The following is a 20,748-nucleotide window of genomic DNA, read 5'->3' as shown; positions in this document are numbered from 1 at the left end:
CTCTTCTATATTTGTATGCTTCCCTTTGGCCTTATCATTCACAGCTTTGGACTGGGTTATCATTTTTATGCAGATGATACTCAATTTTGTTTACACGTTAAAAGTGAAACTTCATCAGGGCTTTATCAGCTCACAACTTGCCTCAGTGAAATTAAAATCAAGATGGAAAAAACTCTTTAAAATTAAATTGCAAGAAAGCTGAACTCCTGCAAATTGGCACTAAAGCACAACTGAAGAATATGAGTCATTCTCAGTCAGTCTTGGTGATCTCATGAGACCTTCTTCTAATGCAAGGAATCTTGGTGTCATTTTTGATTCCTCCCTTTCTTATTCCACCCACATAAACCACCTTAAGAAACTTTCTTATTTTCACGTCTGTAACATATCCCGTGCTCGCTCATTCCTCTGCTTTTCTAACGATTAGAAACTTGTCCATTATTTTATCACATTCCGCATCGATTATTGTAACTCGCTGTTGGCAGGTGCAGCTTCAAATCTTATATCACAGCTCCAGTTGATTCAAAACTCTGCTGCAAGAGTCCTCACACAGACCAGCAACAGCGAGCACATAATATCCATCCTGCTTCACCTCTACTGGCTCCCTGTGTCTTACAGAATTGAATATAAAATTCTCTTAACAACCTACAAAGCTTTAAATGGCTTTGCACCAGACTACATCGGAGCCCTTCTCCATTGCTATCCTCCTGTTTGCCCACTAAGGTCTTCTGATTATGGCAATCTTGTTGTGCCTCACACTAACCTGCACTCTATGGGTGACACAGTCTTTAGCTATATAGCGCCCAGACTTTGGAATTACGTCCCTAAATGAATGAGAATAGCTGACTTCATTCATTCTGTTAAAAAAACAACTGCAAACTCATCTGTTCAGGAAAGCGTTGAACTTAACCTGACACTCTGTCTTCCTTTCTGTCCAGATGCTCAGTTTACTTTGTATGTGTGTGTTATATCACAAACGATGTTATTTGCTAGGCTTTCATTTAGTATTTTACTCTGGTTTACTGTCTTTTATTCTATTTATTGCCTTTGTATATCATCTATCTATCTGTTTAATGTTCGATTCAGGAAACATCTGTATCCAATCTTACTTATACCTGCTGTTTCTTTATGAGACTCTGTGAAGCACTTTGAGCATGGGAAAGGTGTTATATAAATAAAATGTATTACTTTTATTATTATTACTATCATCATTATTTTTATCTATGTATGTGCCAGCCACTTTACGTCTCTGCCGCTCGTTTTGTGAAAAGGAGGGTTGAACGCACCCCAAGGAGACACAGTCGCTCCTCTGAAACCCCCTCTTAAACAGTGATACAATGGGAAACCAATACAGTTTTTTTTTTTACCTCGTCTTTGCTCGATCAACTCCTGGCTTGCTGCTGCTGCCATGCAGCGTGATCTCCATCTCACATGGTGCTTCGAGCATTTAAAAGCCTGTACAGGAGCTGTCCTACTCTTTTTCTTTTATTTCCGGCCCCGGATGTGGTTAAATCTTTTGGCACAAAGTCCCGTCTCGCAAGACGTGAGTTCTTGGTATTTTTTAGTTTATAATTTAAAAACAAAATAAGATTCTGAAAATCTAACAACATCACAATAAAGTTTGATAAATTCTGAAAATTGATCCCAAACATATATATGTAGGTTTTAAAATAAGCCCGATTTAAAGCGTGACAAAAACGTTACATAAAAACGTCACATAAAATTGTTGCACAAAATCGTTGCACGTTTAGGCTTAGGATTTTATATATATATAGAGTCGATCATTAATATTAAATCTACTAAGTAATCAACAAAGACTTCAGCATCAACTTTTGTAGTGCACCATGCAATGCATATGTCTCTGTTATGCCATTTGGAGTTGTAAAAGCAGTGTTAATGTTTGCAATGTGCCATCTGTTGGAACGACAAATACAATGCCTTTTATTACCAAAAATGTTTGTGATGTGCTATCTTTTGAAATGATAGAAACACAACAAATGCACTGACACACCGACACCTATCCTTTTTTTTTAATTTGGAAGTAGCTACAGTATTATTAATTGTCACCTATATATGGCACTATAAAAAAAGTGGATTTCAGAGCAATGTCATTTGGGAAGTAATTTTATTTCAGAACCACCAACATGGTGGTTTCAGAAAGAACCTTTCTTTTGGTTCAATAACAGTTTCCATTATTAACATGGAATAATGATAACAGGTTTAAGATTAAGGTTTCCTGAGTTTAAAAGGTCTCTTGATGCATACAATAACACAGGCTACTTTCAAGTCTCCAGCTTTTAAAACAGACTCCTCCACCATCTTGATGCAATCTGGGATTGCTGTCCATTAGAGAATACATACTCACATTTATTTTTGGTGCAATTAAGATCTTTTAATTATATGGGGATAACTTTGGTGCCCCAAATATTTATCTTCATTTTGTCTTGTACACTGGCTAAAGAATGTATCCATCTTGACCACATAAATTGAAAGATAAGCTAGCACAAATGTATGTTTCATGTTGTTTATATTTATTTATTCGTAGTGGGTTGGATAATGGATGGATGGATGTTTGTTTAAAAGGTTTATGCAAAAACAAATAAAGATCTATCTATCTATCTATCTATCTATCTATCTATCTATCTATCTATCTATCTATCTATCTATCTATCTATCTATCTATCTATCTATCTATCTATCTATCTATCCATCCATAAAGACCACACCCTTTTTTGTTGCATTGTTGTCCCAGGGTTTGTTGTTTGTTTGTTTTTTTATTATTTTTTTTATAATTAACATATCAGAACATGAAAAAGTAATTCATTTAACATTCCAAAAATACATTTTTTAGCATAGTTAAATACATTAAGCGGAGTTATTTTTTCTTTTTTGAATAAAACAATTTTATTTTGTGCAGCAGATTTTCATATGTGTAATTTCATCTTGCAATGCATTTGGTAGGAATGTGAACAATGAGAACATTTGCTTGACTAGGAATGCTGACAAACCGATTAGGTGCACCACCTTACAGCAGTTTCAGTCAGTGCAGTTTTTCCAGTTTCTCCTTAGTGGAGTCTTACTTGTATTTTATTGAAACTGCAGAGACCAAGCAGCAGATATTAGGCTAACCCTAACCCTAATGACACTTTGCTGGACTTTTGTGTAATCCCCTGATGAAACAACTACTTGACAAAGAACCATTTCATTCTAGGATGGGTACTTTTCATAGGAATTTGGATTGTTGGGTCTTGGAAAGGTTCATAATAACTTGACAAAACAAACATCTTCAGCTTATAGAAAGCAACCTAGCAGGAAATTAAAAGATCAAGAAAACCTGAACTTAGTCTGTGTTACTGCATGGAAAAATAGTTCTTGTAAAACCAGGAACCCACGGGTAGTTCACTATCTGTTATAATCTATTTATGGAATCTGTTAATGGATCAAAATAAGATCGTTCTTTCTGGGACCTTAATGTTGATAGTTTTTTAGGAACCAGAAATGGTTCTCTGTGGAATCGCTCTGAATAACCATTTCGGCATCTTTATTTTTAAGAATGGTATCTTTGTAACACTGTTCTCAATATGTAGCATTATAAAATCCAAAACGAGTAATATTATTCTGAAACGTACCTATCATAATGATATAAAATTTCTGAAATTAATTTTTTGCCGCAAATTGATTATATGCACTGATATAAATATATAAATACAAATCGGGTCCTCCCTGCTTGGAGTTTGCATGTTCTCCCTGTGTCTGCATGGGTTTCCTCCAGGTACTCCAGTTTCCTCCCACAGTCCAAAGACATGCAGGTTAGGTGCATTGGTGATTCTAAATAGTACCTAGTGTGTGCTTGGTGTGTGGGTGTGTATGTGTGTGTGCGCGTCCTGTGTTGTGCTGGTGCTCTACCCAGGGTTTGTTTCCTGCCTTGTGCCCTGTGTTGGCTGGGATTGGCTCCAGCAAACCCCTGTGACCCTGTAGTTAGGATATAGCAGGTTGGATAATGGATAGATGGATAAATACAATTGTTAACAGTCAGCAAATATTTTACGAATTGGTAACATTAGATTTTCAAATTCGCTCAATCCAATGCAGTTCTGCTATCCCGGCAGCACTGAATGAGCATCAAGCAGGAACCAGCTCTGGATGGAACGCAGCACCGCTTCACTCTCATAGGGCAAAATGAGCTTAACTGGGAAATGTGGAGTAAAATCGCGGTTAAAAAATAAAGAGAGAGCAAACTGCTCACAAACAATATCCCGGCACTTAATACCAACACAGGACGATGAACCTGTGAGGTGGAAGGGCTGACTAATGTGCACAAAAATGAATATATAATATAAATTCATGGAAATATATACCCATTTTCTATATTCACTTACTGTATGTGGGGCAGGGTCGCTCAGCAGCTTTAGCCTTTTTCAGCAAGCATCGAGCACAAAGGAGGAAACAATCTTAGGACAGGGTGCCGATCCATCTCAGGTTGTGAAAGAATGTAACAACAGCTTAGTAAATACATAACTTTTGAATAATAATAATAATAGATTTTACGAAAAACTGAAATGGTTCCAAACCCTTCAACCTTTTTTAGCAATAGCTTCTAGTATCATTTAGTATACTACTAATCCATTTGTAATGCAGAAGAAATCAAAGTTAGGAATAGTGTAGTCATATATTAAATAACACGATGATGATGATGATGACGACGATCATATTATTATTTTTACTGTTGTAACTGATCTTTTGTTTCAGAAAATGGACAAAATTTAAATATAAATCAGAATAACCATACAAACCCAGATGAAACCACCAGCTAAAGCTTAGCACTGATACCCTCATGAGATTAAATAAAGAAAAAAAAAATAATAACAATAATAAAATCATATTTCCAATTCATAAAGAATAAGAATGAAATAAGGTGATACTCTAATCCAAACATGCCTGTAGATGGAGAGGAGAGCTGACCTTACCTGCACTTGACACTTGTTAAATCTTCAGTTCAAGTCTCCCAGTGTGACTGGAATACTCCTCTACAGGACAGGTGACTGTATTATATGCATCAGGGTGGAGTTTTACGTAATGATGAAAACAAGAGGAGCTGGTTTCTGGAGCCAAGTCTGGACCATCAAGTGAGAACAACTGCGAAAAAAAAACTTCCCTTTATCATTACCTCGCCTCTTGCGTGCAGTGTAAATAAAATCTGCGTACATTCATGAAAAGTCCAGCATTTAAAGGGAACGCATCCGTAACTAGTGCAAAGGATTTTTATTCCTATAAAACACTTGAAGAATATGAAGTATTGAAGTATTACAATGAATACAAGACATTCCGTCTTTAACATTTCTGTTTATGCTCACACGGACACCCTGTTAATTCTAAATTGTCACAATGTATTCTTTAATGCCATCATCACTTCAATAAACATTCAAACAAATGAAAGTCCATCTATTTTTAATCCTTCTTTTCCATTTCAATGTTACTAGAAGAAAAAGGAGTGCATCGAGGTACTCAAGGGCTTCATGACGTTGTTAATTAATTGCAAAGCAAGTCGTGGCGACAGGGAAACCCGATGATATATAATTCAGTGTCACAGGTTATTAGGGACTAGAGCTGCGATGTTTCAGTATAGAGATAAATGACAGCAATAAGTTACTTTTCAGAGTTATTTACAAAAAAAAAGTATTTTATTTTTTAAGGTGAATTTCACAGATATTACAGGCAGTGGCGTAGCTCGAGTTCGCGCCACTCGGGTTGGGGTGGGGCTTCAATTTTCCACCCTCCAACGTATCTGAATATGTTAACCTATTTAAATAGAAAATTAAAATGATGTATAGAGAAAAATTAAGATACATTTTGCATAGATTTATTTATATACAGAGAAACAACAATATTTTTTTCACATAAAATTATTTATATGCATCAACTAGACAAGAAGGGCGGCACGGTGGCGCAGTGGGTAGCGCTGCTGCCACGCAGTTGGGAGATCTGGGGACCTGGGTCCGCTTCCCGGGTCCTCCCTGCATGGAGTTTGCATGTTCTACCCGTGTCTGCGTGGGTTTCCTCCGGGCGCTCCAGTTTCCTCCCACAGTCCAAAGACATGCAGGTTAGGTGGATTGGTGATTCTAAATTGGCCCTAGTGTGTGCTTGGTGTGTGGGTGTGTTTGTGTGTGTCCTGCGGTGGGTTGGCACCCTGCCCGGGATTGGTTCCTGCCTTGTGCCCTGTGTTGGCTGGGATTGGCTCCAGCAGACCTCCGTGACCCTGTGTTCGGATTCAGCGGGTTGGAAAATGGATGGATGGAACTAGACAAGAATATAGTATAGACGCAATGATAAGCCGTGTTCTGATTATTAGTTTAATATAATTATGCAGCGAAAAACCAGAACCGGTGTGGTGTACAAGTGATAGGTGGGGATGAGCAAGAAAGCATTCGGATTGATAACGAAACGAAATTGTACATTGTAAATTAGTTGTTTATCTTCCTAGAAATTATTATTGGTGTAATGTTTCTGTTTATTTTTGTTATTGCCTCATAAATTTCAACTGCCGTGTCTGATGCCGTCACAGAAAGACCGTCTGAAAATGATTTTTGAAGCATTTGTGGGTGACTTTTTTTCATTCATGAGTGATATTTTTCCGAACCCTGCTGCTTACACGTGAAGTGTTCTGAGCCTTTTGGCCAATAATGCCACCCTCAAAAATGTCCAGACCGCCCCCTCTGCCTGCCCCTAGCTACGCCACTGATTACAGGTAGCATTAAGAAGGGCATGTTGCATCCAAATCTTTCAATAATGACATCAACAGACATGGTTAGCAGGTCCTAACACCGGTGGCTTATGTTCAGTTCAGTGCTGGGTCACATACTGTTTTAATATTACATGTTCTTCTTTTCCTAAAAAGATATTTTTTGATACTCCTTTACTCATCTCTAATAATAATTGTCCTGATAGGAACATGAGTGCGCCCTGTGGTGGACTGGTGTACCAAACATGGCTGGTTTGTTTCTTATGTTTGATGTTTCCATGATAAGCAGTGATGCTTTCTGCTGCTAAAATGGCTGTGGAGACCCAGTGCTGCTGCTATTAGGATCATAAATTCACCACATGGAGTCCCAGTAGTCTGACATAAATAAAGTATTTAAGACAGTAAACTAAAAGCGAAAGGTACAGAAGACCAACTACAGCAAATAGTCGCTTATTAGAGTAATTCCATGTTACAATTACCACATTTACTTTAGTAAAGGTATTTATGTGAAAAATACTAAAATTCCAATCCATTGTTAACGGATTTGTTTTTCAAACCCTGTAATTATAGCAAGTGACCAATAGTAACTCCTCGGCCATGAAGTTATACGGAGCCCGATGACACTGATACAACAGAAGTGGAGCATATCAGAGGCCACTTACACATGTAAAATTATATGGGTTCTGTAATGGCATTTTATAGTTCTTTACTGGATTGTGTGGTTTCTTGTTGAACCATTTCATTCTGGGAAGGGTTCTTTGGATATCAAGTTGGTTCTTTGTGCTTTGAAAATCGGACTTTGCCTGTGTTTATTGTATGCAGCAAGGGTCCTTTAAAAAGATTGACTTTTTGGTATTTCACAAATGTGTTACCATCTGTTCATGATTATCTACTGGAGCCTGTTACAGATCTAAATAAATGAAGGGTTCTTTCTGGAACCTTCATATGGATGGATCTTTTGCAAACTTAAAAAGTTTCCTCTATGGCATCTCTCTGAAGAACCACTCTGTTTTAGGAGTATGAAATTAAAGGAGTGCAATGACCTGAAGTGAGCTCTGTAGGTTGACATCAATGTGAATTTCATAGGGTGTGTCTGACATCAATCAGGCTATACAGAGACTGAAAGTAAAGAGGTGTCAACTGGAAAAACAAGCATGTGGTGCGATCACAACAAAGAAACAGCACTGGAGCAGGGAGGAATGGCACTGAAGTAAGAGCTTTTATCGTCAGCAAGTTCTCATGGATCCAAGCTCATTTTCAGTGTCTATGAAAAGTAGACGCTAGATGCTTTCACATTTGATTGTTATACAATAGAGGATAAAGTCATAATATTGTTTTTGATGAGGTAGTAATATAATTTAATTTTTCATTTACTTTTTATTACGTTTCACTTTTTTACTTCTACTTATATTTTTTACTATATTGTATTATTCATTGGTATTTAAAATAGACAGTTGTAGCGAAATTCTCAAGTAACTGATTTTCTCTCTATAACAGGTAAGGACTGTGTCTTCCTCCGACACCATGCATTCTCTTCTATATTCCATCTCTTTAAATACAATCACTTTCTTGGACTTAGGAACACCCTGACGTCCTTTGAGCGGCTCAGCTACAAGATAGAGCTTGCCCAGCGACAGCCCCAAAGGTTAACGAGTGAAGCAAGAACGGGGCATGGCCTCTAGTATAATATAATATAATATAATATAATATAATATAATATAATATAATATAATATAATATAATATAATATAATATCTCTATATAAAATCCTAAGCCTAAAGGTGCAATGATTTTGTGCAACGATTTTATGTGACGTTTTTATGTCACATTTTTTGTCACGCTTTAAATCGGCCTTATTTTAAAACCTACATATATATGTTCGGTATCATTCTTTTCAGAATTTATCAAACATTAATGTGATGTTGTTAGATTATCAGATTCTTATTCCATTTTTAAATTATAAACTAAAATATTAATAACTCTTTATGCCAAGACATTTAACCATGCCCAGGGCCAGAAATAAAAGACAAAGAGTAGATGACAAAGACAGCTGCTGTACAGGCTTTTAAATGTTCAAATTGCCGTGCGAGATACAAATCACGCAGCATGGCAGCAGCAGCAGCAAGCCAGCAGCTGATCGAGCAAAGAGGAGGTAAAAAAACCTGTTTTTGTTTCCTATTGTATCAGCGTTTAAGAGGGATTTTCAGAGGAGCGACCGCATCTCCTTGGGGTGTGTTCAGCCCCCGTCTTCACAACACGAGCAGCAGAGACATGAAGTGGCTGGTGCGTAGCGTAGGCCGGGGGGGTTGGCGAGCGAAGCAAGCAGGGGGTAAGCCCCTAATATAATATAATATAATATAATATAATATAATATAATATAATATAATATAATATAATATAATATCTATACTAATAAAAGGCAAAGCCCTCACTGACTCACTCACTCACTCACTCATCACTAATTCTCGAACTTCCCGTGTAGGTGGAAGGCTGAAATTTGGCAGGCTCATTCCTTACAGCTTACTTACAAAAGTTAGGCAGGTTTCATTTCGAAATTCTATGCGTAATGGTCATAACTGGAACCTCTTTTTTGTCCATATACTGTAATGGAGAAGGCGGAGTCACGTATCGCGTCATCACGCCTCCTACGTAATCACATGAACTGAAAACAAGGAGGAGCCCCAAAGAGTGCTGAAGAAAACATTCTCCGTCAACCCCCACACTCCCCCCGCCCTTCCGCACATCATGGCATTTTCGTTACTGAAGTGACGTAATACTCCAGCTCCACCTTCTTCACAAGTTCATTCACCAAATTATTTATCAATTATATTTCACAGTAAGAATTTACAGCACGACTCAAACGTGGGAACGAAGGTAAATGACGTTAATTGTTGAGTGTCTTTTAATACTGTGTAAGCATACATATTAACACATGTGCAATTAAAATGTGTGCATTTACGGGGTGATTTCTCAGGCTTAAAAGCTCACCTTTTATTAAAAAGGTAAATGCAAACTGTTTTCATTCTGAAGGGCACAAACCACGTTGGATTTCAGCCGTTAAACGCGCAAAAATGTCGGTACACCAGATAAATAAGCGCAACATATTATCAGTTGTATTGTATGCTTACAATACATATAGAAATATGTTAATTGTTAACTAATAGTATGGGATGATGTTTTTCGACTCAGCTACAGATGCCGATGTAGACCAGAACTGCTTTGGAAAAATATGAATGCCTTGGGGCCGATCTGGAAGAAGGTAGCGCAGCTCCTTGATTTAAACGATTCCATGTCTTAGTGGGTTTGCGTAGCTTATTGTCAATATCTTTACACCTTTTTTTAAGACTTATTGACTGAAACGGGCTTTCACGAAAAAAGTTAGGGCTTTGCTACAGGATACACCCTCCACAAGTTAAGGAAGTAAAAATAAAGGTATAGATTTCTGTTTTATTTAAACCTTTTAATTTCGTATGCATAGCCCTATTTAGCTGTTTTAGTTTTTTTTTTTTTCTTTCTTCAGTAATATTTAATCTCCTTAAAGAAAAACAACATATGCATTTTACTTTTTTTGTATCTCTTTAGTAATATTTTAGTGTAAAAGGATAACCAGTATTTAAACCTTTTATGTTACTTTATAAAGTTATTTTACACAATGTTGAAAAATTAATAAGAAAGCTACATATTTTGGCAGCTGCTGCTTTAATTTTCAATGAAATGAAAAAAGCTCTCCAAGAGAAAACCTCAATGAAGAAGAAACAGTTTGCACTGTCTAAAAAGGAGAAACCCTCATTTATAAAGGTTTGCTGCAGATGACTTAACTGAAAATAAATGAATAGTTCCTATGTGTATAATACATATTTATCTATTTGACTTATGCCTTTATTCCACCAACTTACAACATCTGAGGTACAATTTGTTACATTACTTTTGTTTTTTGCAGCACAGGCAGGTGAAGTGACTTCCTCAGGATCACACAGTGGTGTCAGTACCAGGATTTGAACTGACAAGCTCAGGGTTTGCTGAAATATTACTGAAGAAAGAAAAAAAAATGAAAACGGGCAAATGGGGCTATGCATACAAATGTCCATCCATCCATTATCCAACCCACTATATCCTAAATACAGGAGCCAATCCCTGCCAACACAGGGCAAAAGGCAGGAAACAAACCCCGGGCAAGGTGCCAGCCCACCGTAGGGCGCACACACCCACACACCAGGGACAATTTAGAATCGCCAATGCACCTAATCTGCATGTCTTTGGACTGTGGAAGGAAACCGGAGTACCCGGAGGAAACCCAGACAGACACGGGGAGAACATTCAAACTCCACGCAGGGAAGCGAACCCGGGTCTCCTAACTGGCACCTTTCACTGCGCCACCATGCCGCCCACATACAAACTTAAAAGGTTTAAATAAAACAGAAATATATACCTTTATTTTTACTTCCTTAACTTGTGGAGGGTGTATCCTGTAGCAAAGCCCTAACTTTTTTCATATATATATTTATATATGTATATGTATATATATGTTTACATAACCTCTTTAACACACTACTTCTCTGCTGCGAAGCGCGGGTATTTTGCTAGTATATATATACTAGCAAAATACCCGTGCTTCGCAGTGGAGAAGTAGTATGTTAAAGAGGTTATGTAAACATATATATACATAAACATATATACTTATATATACATATCTACATATATACATATCTACATATACACATCCACATACATACCCACACATATTCGGATAAGCGGGAGACAATGGATGGATGGATGGATATATATATATATATATATATACACATACAGACACATATATACACACATATAGATATTTACATATCTACATATATATACACATATATACATATCTACATACATACACATAAATCTATCTATATCTATCTATATTATATATATATATATATATATATATATATATATATATATATATATATATATATATATATATATATATATATCCATATATCTATCTATATATATATATATATATATATATATATATATATATATATATATATATATATATATATATATATATATATATATTGTGATGGACGACCGGCTATGGACTCCGGTCGCCACCCCCAGGCCGCTAGGAGGAGCCCTCCGGACAGCATGATGGTGCCCCGACTTCCAGCAGGGCCTCATGGACTCTGTAGTTTATACACACAACCCTGCTGGATACCTTGGGGGCCACCGGGAGTCGCTGTAGGGGGGCTAGTGGGCTCTTGCGTGCCCTATAACCCGGGAGTGCGTCACAGTCACGTGACTGGAGGAAGCGATGTGCTCCCGGGGTGAAGAAAAGGACTGTTTGCCCTGACCCGGAAGGAAAACGGACTTGTGGGTTTGGCCAGGAACCATTTCCGGGTTAGGGTGTATAAAAGGACTGTGGGAAGCCCAGAACACTGAGCTGAGCTGGGAGGTAGGGTGGCAAAGTGTCTGGGTGAGGAGGATTGGTTATTGAAGAGAGTGAATTGTTATATGAGTAGTGTGGTGTGTGGAGTGCTTTGTGCACAGTATAACTGACTCACTGACTGACTGACTGACTCACTCACTCATCACTAATTCTCCAACTTCCCGTGTAGGTAGAAGGCTGAAATTTGGCAGGCTCATTCCTTACAGCTTATATAGATAGATAGATAGATAGATAGATAGATAGATAGATAGATAGATGTGTATGTATGTATATATGTGTATATATGTAGATATATAAATATGTATATGTATATATATGTGTCTATATGTGTATATATATATATATATATATATATATATATATATATATATATAATATGTGTGTGTGTCTATGTATGTATGTGTGTATATGTATGTGTATATATATATGTTGATATATGTATATATATGTGGATGTGTATATGTATATATATATATATATATATATATATATATATATATATATATATATATATATGTAGATATGTATATATAAGTATATATGTTTATGTATATATATGTTTACATAACCTCTTTAACACACTACTTCTCCACTGCGAAGCGCGGGTATTTTGCTAGTAATATAATATAATATAATATAATATAATATAATATAATATAATATAATATAATATAATATAATATAATATAGCTAGCTGTGCAAGCCCATGCTGTAAAAAGCATGCGGTCCTAGAAACTATTGAAATTGTCAGAAAAAACTGAAATGTAGAGATGTCAGGTAATTGAAAGGAACTACTCTGGGCATAATTCTCTTATAAGGAGGATTTGTTTTGATGACATGCTCGCATCGTTTGCACATTAGCAGCGGGAGGAAGAGTAAAAGGGATACTGTTTTGTCGATCTTAGCAGCTAAGCGACTTTGTGTTTCTTCTGAGGTTTCATTTGGCTGACATGCTGGCTTCACTTGTGTTATTAGCAGCTAAGCGAGTTTTCTGTTTCCTCTGAGGTGGAGCCCTTACCCGAACTCCACCTCTCACCTCTCTGTCTCAGACAGACACACACACTTCCACGTATAGACGTTTATATATAATATAATATAATATAATATAATATAATATAATATAATATAATATAATATAATATAATATAATATAATATAATATAATATATCCCTCCCCAGTGGATTGGTAATTCTAAGATGCAGAACAAAAAAACGGCACTAAATAAAGGATACATTTTTCTTCTTTTAATATCGGCTGACTCTCACAATAGTGAAATTTTGAAGGAAAGCTCCTGGCCAAAGTGTGCAGTTGTGAGGTACCAGCATTTGGCTCTGGCTTGTTTCAAGAGGGTACAGAACACAATCTGACATTAAAGAGTCCTTTTGTGTTTATCAGTGTCAAAAATCAAATTAACTAAACTGGAGTTCAATGTTTCTTCTTATAAAATGCGCTATCGTGGCTCTTCGTTTGTCTTTCCAGGATTTTAAATCACCTGTAGCTCGCATACCGTTTGACAGATTGACTTGAAATTTGGTACACATATACTACGTGATGTCTGCTATTTGCTTTCGGGGTGATGATTGCCCTCCAAGGTTATTCCTCTTTTTATTTTTATTTTATTGTAGAATGAACTCTCGGCAGCGGCCAGCAGGGCGGTTGTGTGGTGCATGCATATGGGCGCCGTTCTCATCCCTACTACCTTCACCGTCACTTCCTCTATCTCTTCATGTCTTAAATTATTCTTGGGGCAGATTGAAGACTTAAGTGCCAGCTTAAGTGAAAAATTAAGGAAAATGTACTAAGCAATTGCAACACAAACACTGACTTATCAGTTTTAACGCAAAAAGATGCCAACAAAAGAAGAGAAGAATTGGGACGCTAGGGTGGAGAAAAGAAGAACTGTTCAGGAAGCAGCGCATCAACCTCTAAGCAAATGAATGCTAAATATACAAATCTAGCGTATTCACTGCACGTTATCATGCAGTGTGCCATTACTGGTATGATAATAAATTGTGAAAACATCCAAGGGGTGAAGACTATTTGTAGCAGTGCACATAATGGGCAGCAGAGCTTTTGTCATAGATTAATATCTATACCAGTGTATCTCAACCTTCAAGTATTTGCAATCCAAGTTTTCATAGCAGTTTTAATCGCGCTCCCCCCTAACGTTTTTTTGAAAGGAGCCCACTAATACCAATTTATTCTTTTTTAATTTATGATACATCATTGATGCATATTTTATTATACCTACTTAACTTTTATCAACATTTATCTAACTCTATATTTATTTGTCTAGTATCAGAATGTAGTTTAAGTTAATTTGTTTTGGTTTCAATAGATGTATTTTTCATATTTTTGATTCTTGTTTTCTTTTTTTCACATCTTCGTGCCCCCTTTTTGTTACTTCGTGCCCACCTAGGGGGGCCCACCCCACAGATTGAGAACCACTGATCTATACAACTGACCGATATAGCTAAGCAATTTAAAAGTCACTTTGCTCTATGACTGTCATTTTGCAGACCACATGACTGGACCACAATCAACATTTTGATAACAACTGGTCTGAAACAATATGTTTCATTGTTGTAATTTAAGAAAATCAGGTCTTTCTCACTGTGTTTTTTAAATTTTAATTTTTTTTTCTTCCAATGTGTTGTTTTTATCAACAGCTTTCCATAAATTTATTTCCAAATGACTGTCTAAATACCGACATGGGATGCATGTTGGAAGGTAGAGCCAAGCAGATGATTCAGGGCTGTGTGAACTTCTATACTGTTCCTTAAATACCTTGTTTCAAACCACAAAATCAAGCATAAAATGACCCAACTAACCTGAAAAAAATACATATTTTCTATTTGAATCCAAGCATCTTTTGTTTAAGTGAAGAGTAAAATAAAAATGCATGGATTTTTAAGACTAAAAAAAATTGTAAAGGGCAAGAGAAGAAATTTGGACAGGTTGTCTAATTCAAAGATGAAAATGATTTTAAATCAAAAATGTGTAGGAAAAAATGAGTACACCACCATACAATGTAATATCACTTTAGAACTTGAGTTATTGCTGTATAACAAGAACAAACTTTTTATTTGGCTTTATAAACACATTCAAAACACCAATGACTGCAGTAGACTAGAGGATGCCTCTGTACATATAATCTTCAATTACTACTACATAACATAACCTTAACAAAGGCTTAATCTGATCTTGTTAGAAGTTACAAACCAACATTGACAACTTGTTTTCCACTTGTTTGTTGTAAAAAAAAAAAAAAATTTCCTTAAAGAATGCAAAATATGCTGTTGTGCAGAATACTTTTGAAGATGTTTATGACATTAATCCGTGCCATTGTCAAGTTCTTCCTTTGTCTTCTTTGAATTCACAATACTTGTTTTGCTAAAGTGAAACTGTTTATTGCAGCCTTGTGCTGTTCTACAAAATCCTTTCTGATCCTTAGGTAGAATTCATTTGAATGTACAGAAATTTGAACATGAGAAGCGTGAAATCTTTTGTGCTTAATCCAAAAATTCTTTTTTTTTAAATAATTTTATTGATTTTATTGAAATCACACAACATTCCATACAAATAGATAAATTTTACAAAAAAATAGGGTTAAAAAAAATCAACCCCCATCCCTGAGAAACAGAGCATGGCCAGCAGAATAAAACTTAAAGCTAGTAAAATTAAGTAAAGAGATGAATTAATAAGTGAATAAAGATAAATGGAGAAGAAAAAGAAATGGGGAGAGAATCTGCTTCCTCAGTGCTTAAAATGTTTATTCTAAAATGTTATTGATTAGATCCTGCCACGTTTTGAAAAATTTCTGCACAGATCCTCTAAGTGAGAATTTGATTTTTTTCCAATTTCAAATAATATATAACATCAGTTACTCACTGATTTAAAAGAGGAGAGTTAGGATTCTTCCAGTTTAGCAAAATACGTCTACATGCCAATAGTGTAGTAAAGGCAATCACAGTTTGTTTGTCCTTCTCCACTTTAAGTCCATCTGGGAGTCTCACCAAACATTTGTTAGTGGATTAGGAGGGATTGTGACACCAAGGCTGTCTGAAAGGCATTTAAAAATGTTGGTCCAGAATGATGTTAATTTGGTGCAGGTCCAAAACATGTGACCCGTGAGGCTGGAACTTGATTGCCTTGGAAACATTTTGGACAATTTTAAATGAGACAGATGTGCTCTCTATATAATTTTGAGTTGAATAATTGTATGCTTTGTGCATATGGAGCTCAAGTGAATTCTCTGCATTGCTACCTTCCACTCCTTTTCTGATATGTTGAGTGAGAGATCCTTTTCCCATTGTCTTCTTGGATCTTTGAAAGGGAGGGACTGTAAAATGGTTTTATATATTGCAGAAATGCTGTCTGAGTCCTCGAAACTGAGCAATATTTTTTCCAGCATAGACAGGGTGGGATGTGAGGAAAACTGGGCAGGTTCTGTTTAACAAAGTTTTTAATTTGAAGGTAGTGAAAGAAATGTGTTGCTAGAAAGTTAAATTTGGAATGTAATTGTTCATAGGATGCAAAGATGTTGTCTATGTACAGATCTTTGAGTGATTTAATCCCAAATGTTTTCCAGGCATTAAAAACTGCATATGTTTGTGAGGGTTGAAAAAGTTGGTTTTTGTGCAGAGGTGCCACCGATAAAAGATTCTCCATCTTAAAATGCTTTCTACATTGGTTCCATATTCTGACTGAGTGAAGCACAATTGGGTTGTTAGTATATTGGTGATATTTTGCATTTATTGGGGCACAAAGCAAGGAATGTAAAGAAGTACTGCAGGATTTTATTTCTATTGCGAACTAAACCTGTATATGTTTGACCCAGAAATTCTGAATTAATATAGACCAAAGTACATTCAGCTAGGACGGGTGTACACTTCACAATTTTAACCCAACTTGTGACCAAGAAAATCTCAAGAAACACAAGATGGATATATGCATGCACATATACATATATATTGTGGCAGATGGCCAGGACTCTTACCTGGCCGGGATGTCTTTAAAAAGGAAGGACCAGGAGAGAAAACAGGCACAGGGCATTATCTCCCCTGGAGCATTAGATGGCAGCCTCCCTGGGTTGCAGCGATGCCTTGAATTCCAAAAGGGTTTCATGGAAGTTGGAGTTCAGTACAGCCCTGTTGAGTTTCGGATGTGCATCCAGGGGGTGCTGCAGGGATTGGGGAGCTCTACTTTGTCGAGCTTCCACCTCACCTGGAAATATTTCTGGATCCTGCACTCAGGTGCAGCATAAAAGCCCTACAAAATAAACCCTACTGTTTTTGTGAGTGTGTATGCCTGTGTGTGTCCAGTCCCTCTGAGCAATCTCATTGGTCAGTTTATCTTTGGATTGATTGGTCAGTTTCGTGTTGGTTGCTCAGTCAAATGTGATCAAAACAGGAAGTGCTGGGCGACAGAGGATGACACATAGGACCATACTGAGGAAAGGCATAGGAGAAAATGGGCAGGAGGAGAGCAAGTCACATCAAAATTAAAGAGTCTGAGAAGCAGGCTTTATAGGAATGCAATCGAGAGAGGAAGTGCTAGCTAAGAGTATGGTGTCCATTGGAGGAATACTGATGTTTGGTGATTGGAGAAGTGAAAAATGACAATGTTCTAAAATGGACGCCATACAAGAGAGGTTGAGGATAATGAAAACATGCATAGGAGGAATACTGAGGGTAGAAGATCTTAAATATCAAATATTTTTTAATTTATTCTATTACCTCTCTTCAAAAGATAACTTAGCTAGCTAATAAAAAAACAGCTGTTTTTATATATTTTGATTTCTTGCAATTATGAGAGCTGGAATGATGCGCAGCCTGTGAAAATATTAATTAATTTACTGAAGCCCATTTTACTTTTATATTTTACATTTATTTCAGGAAGTGATATTACTATTTAATAATAATAATAATAATAATAAAAATAATAGTAATAATAATTACAGCAAAAATGCTCCACTTTCTTGTCGAAAATGGACATAGTGATCATTGTTCCCATTGTTATATCCACCACTGGTTTCATTCCACATATGCTACACAAAAGCCCACAGACCATACAAAGTATACAAACCACAGAGACCGAAAACTACAGAAAGCATCCATGTTAGATACAAGTTACATAGTGAGGAAACTTCTTAACACAAACATGATCCCCTAAAACATAACCATATATAATACCACATGAAACTGCCCTATGTCTTGTCCTAGGCTTAGTACAAGTGGTAGAAATAGAACTATCCCAGAAACACTTTAAATAATAATAATAATAATAATAATGTTAAAGAAGAAGTTGCTTTAACTCTCCCATGTTTACTTGAAGGGTGATACCATGGTGCGGTTGTATGTACAGATATCTAATGCCTCCAGAGATCTCTGTTCAAATCCAGGGCCAGAGATTGCATGGTCTCACTGTGTTTGGGTGGGATTTCCTCTGATAACCCAAAAGACATGAAAATTAGGTTTACTGGCCACTCCAAACTGGCCCTGAATGAATGAGTGTGATCGCATACATAACATCGGCTTCCGACGGACTGGCTCCATCTCCAGCGTTGCTTCCTGCCTTGTGTGGCCAATGCTGCAGTAATAAGCACCAACTCCCAGTAACACCAAACTGGATAAGCAGATCAGAAAATGGATAAATGGTTAAAGACAGTAGTGTAGGCATTCTTCGTTAAGACTTGTATTTCACAAGCTCACATAATGCAAATAAGGGTCATCAGGGACTTTAACAAATGCAAGTGGTGTCAAGTGTATGGTAGATGAGGCAGCAATATTTCGCCCTGTATATTCTTTGAAATATTCACATTCTCTCATACTGCTCTAATTAGGAGTCAACAGATAACCTAACTTGTAAATGGAGTTGATGGGAATGTTCTGATCACACACATATAAGTTCAAACTGAAGTTTGTTTTCATGTTTACTTAGTGCAATTAAATTCTTACTTGAATGTTCCCTCAAAACAGTGAAAATCACACAATACCAACAAAAGACACACACATAGAAAGTACACATAGAATCAAGCATAGTTTTGCACTATTTTCATTTGGATTAGCTATACTCTAAATATATTTATACCAATCAGTCACAACATTAAAACCACTGATGGGTGAAGTGAATAATATTGATTATCTCATTCGAATGACAGTCAGAACATGGCATGTCTTATGGACAACACCTGGGGCCTCATGTATAAACGGTGCATACGCACAAAAATGTTGCATACTCACGTTTCCACGCTCAAATCGCGATGTATAAAACCTAAACTTGGCGTAAAGCCACGCACATTTTCAAGGTAGCTCAAACCCTGGCATATGCAAGTTCTCCACTCGGTTTTGCAAATTGGCAGCACCCAGCGTCAAAGCAGTGCTTTTGCCCCAGTGTGGTTTCCCTTTCTTTTTAGATCCACATCCCTGACGCGGCTTTATCATATACATTAATACATTAATACGTTCATTAGTTTAATGCATCTGATTGTAATTAACCTGTAACAATATAATGGTCCATGGAATGGCCAAACTATTCCAAATACCATAGCTGCTTTAGCGTTGTTACTCTCACTACACCTTCCTCTTCTTCTTTCAGCTGCTCCCGTTAGGGGTTGCCACAGCGGAAAATATTTTTCCATATTACTCTCATTGCACCACTCGAAGCAGCTGATCTGAATACAGAATCAAGCACACACTACCTCAGTCATTTGCTATTTGAACTGATCTCATCCGACAAACACTTCAGAGCCTTTCCTGTACAGACCTCGCGGTTCAGAAACAGTTTCAAGAACTATAAACTCACTCAATCAATCCATCAAGTGTTCCTTATAGAACCGTTTGTACTTATAAGTACAATTACCTAACTGTAAACTTGCAATACAGTTATAATATTGCACAACCTGTGCCACTTTATAAAGCACGTATTTACATATTATGACGATATCATTTTTAAGATGAAATGCTGCAAAATATGTTTATTACATTATACAGATAAAATGTTGACGTCATTTAAATAATCTATATTGTTAATAATTAAACATGTGAGGACACGGTGTCGCAGTACTAGCGACAAGCTGGTGCCCTGATTGTTCCTGTCTCGCGCTGTATTCTTGCTGGGGCTGGCACGACACTGGAAAGATAGATGGATAGAATAATTAAACATATACCACAAAGATTTTTCAATGTTCCTTAAAAGTTCTGATGAATCGGCGTTCTAAGCTTACAGATGGCTTAACATCTATTACATAGCTGATTGTGTGGCGACTGGTTACTTGGAGAAAGAAAAGTGGAAATTTCCAGATTAAAGTTGGCATTTCGAGCTTTTTTCTCACTGTGTCCCTATTTTTTTTCTTTCTGTACCCTAATAAGCTTTCATATGACACTCAGATGGTGGGCTATGACTCGCCTTTTCATGGCAACTTTGATATCTGACCACTTCTTTTTTATTTCAGGCACTGTGCGACTTTGTGAACTTTAACTTTCAAGTTTCACCAACACACTGTAACTCAATCAACTTCCTTTTCTTCATTATATCACTGTTTAAACCAACAGATAGTAAGTTTTTCCT

At 36.6% G+C, this 20,748-nt stretch overlaps 2 protein-coding genes across 2 annotated transcripts in view; one reads left to right on the top strand and one right to left on the bottom strand.

Moving 5' to 3' along the window:
• The window catches only part of LOC114649041 (cornifelin homolog), a 59,267-nt gene extending 54,287 nt beyond the window's left edge, over positions 1-4,980 (bottom strand). Inside the window, exon 1 of the mRNA XM_051924378.1 lies at positions 4,965-4,980. The gene's annotated coding sequence lies outside the window, so the exon portion shown is untranslated. The remainder of the gene's footprint in view (positions 1-4,964) is intronic.
• The window catches only part of acadvl (acyl-CoA dehydrogenase very long chain), a 966,944-nt gene that overhangs the window by 511,035 nt on the left and 435,161 nt on the right, over positions 1-20,748 (top strand). The window lies entirely within an intron of this gene.

The sequence above is a fragment of the Erpetoichthys calabaricus genome, chromosome 3, assembly GCF_900747795.2.
Source record: "Erpetoichthys calabaricus chromosome 3, fErpCal1.3, whole genome shotgun sequence".
Taxonomy (NCBI): Eukaryota; Metazoa; Chordata; class Cladistia; order Polypteriformes; family Polypteridae; genus Erpetoichthys; species Erpetoichthys calabaricus.
The sequence above is the reverse complement of the archived record's forward strand: the minus strand, read 5'-3'. Positions and strand labels throughout refer to the sequence as shown.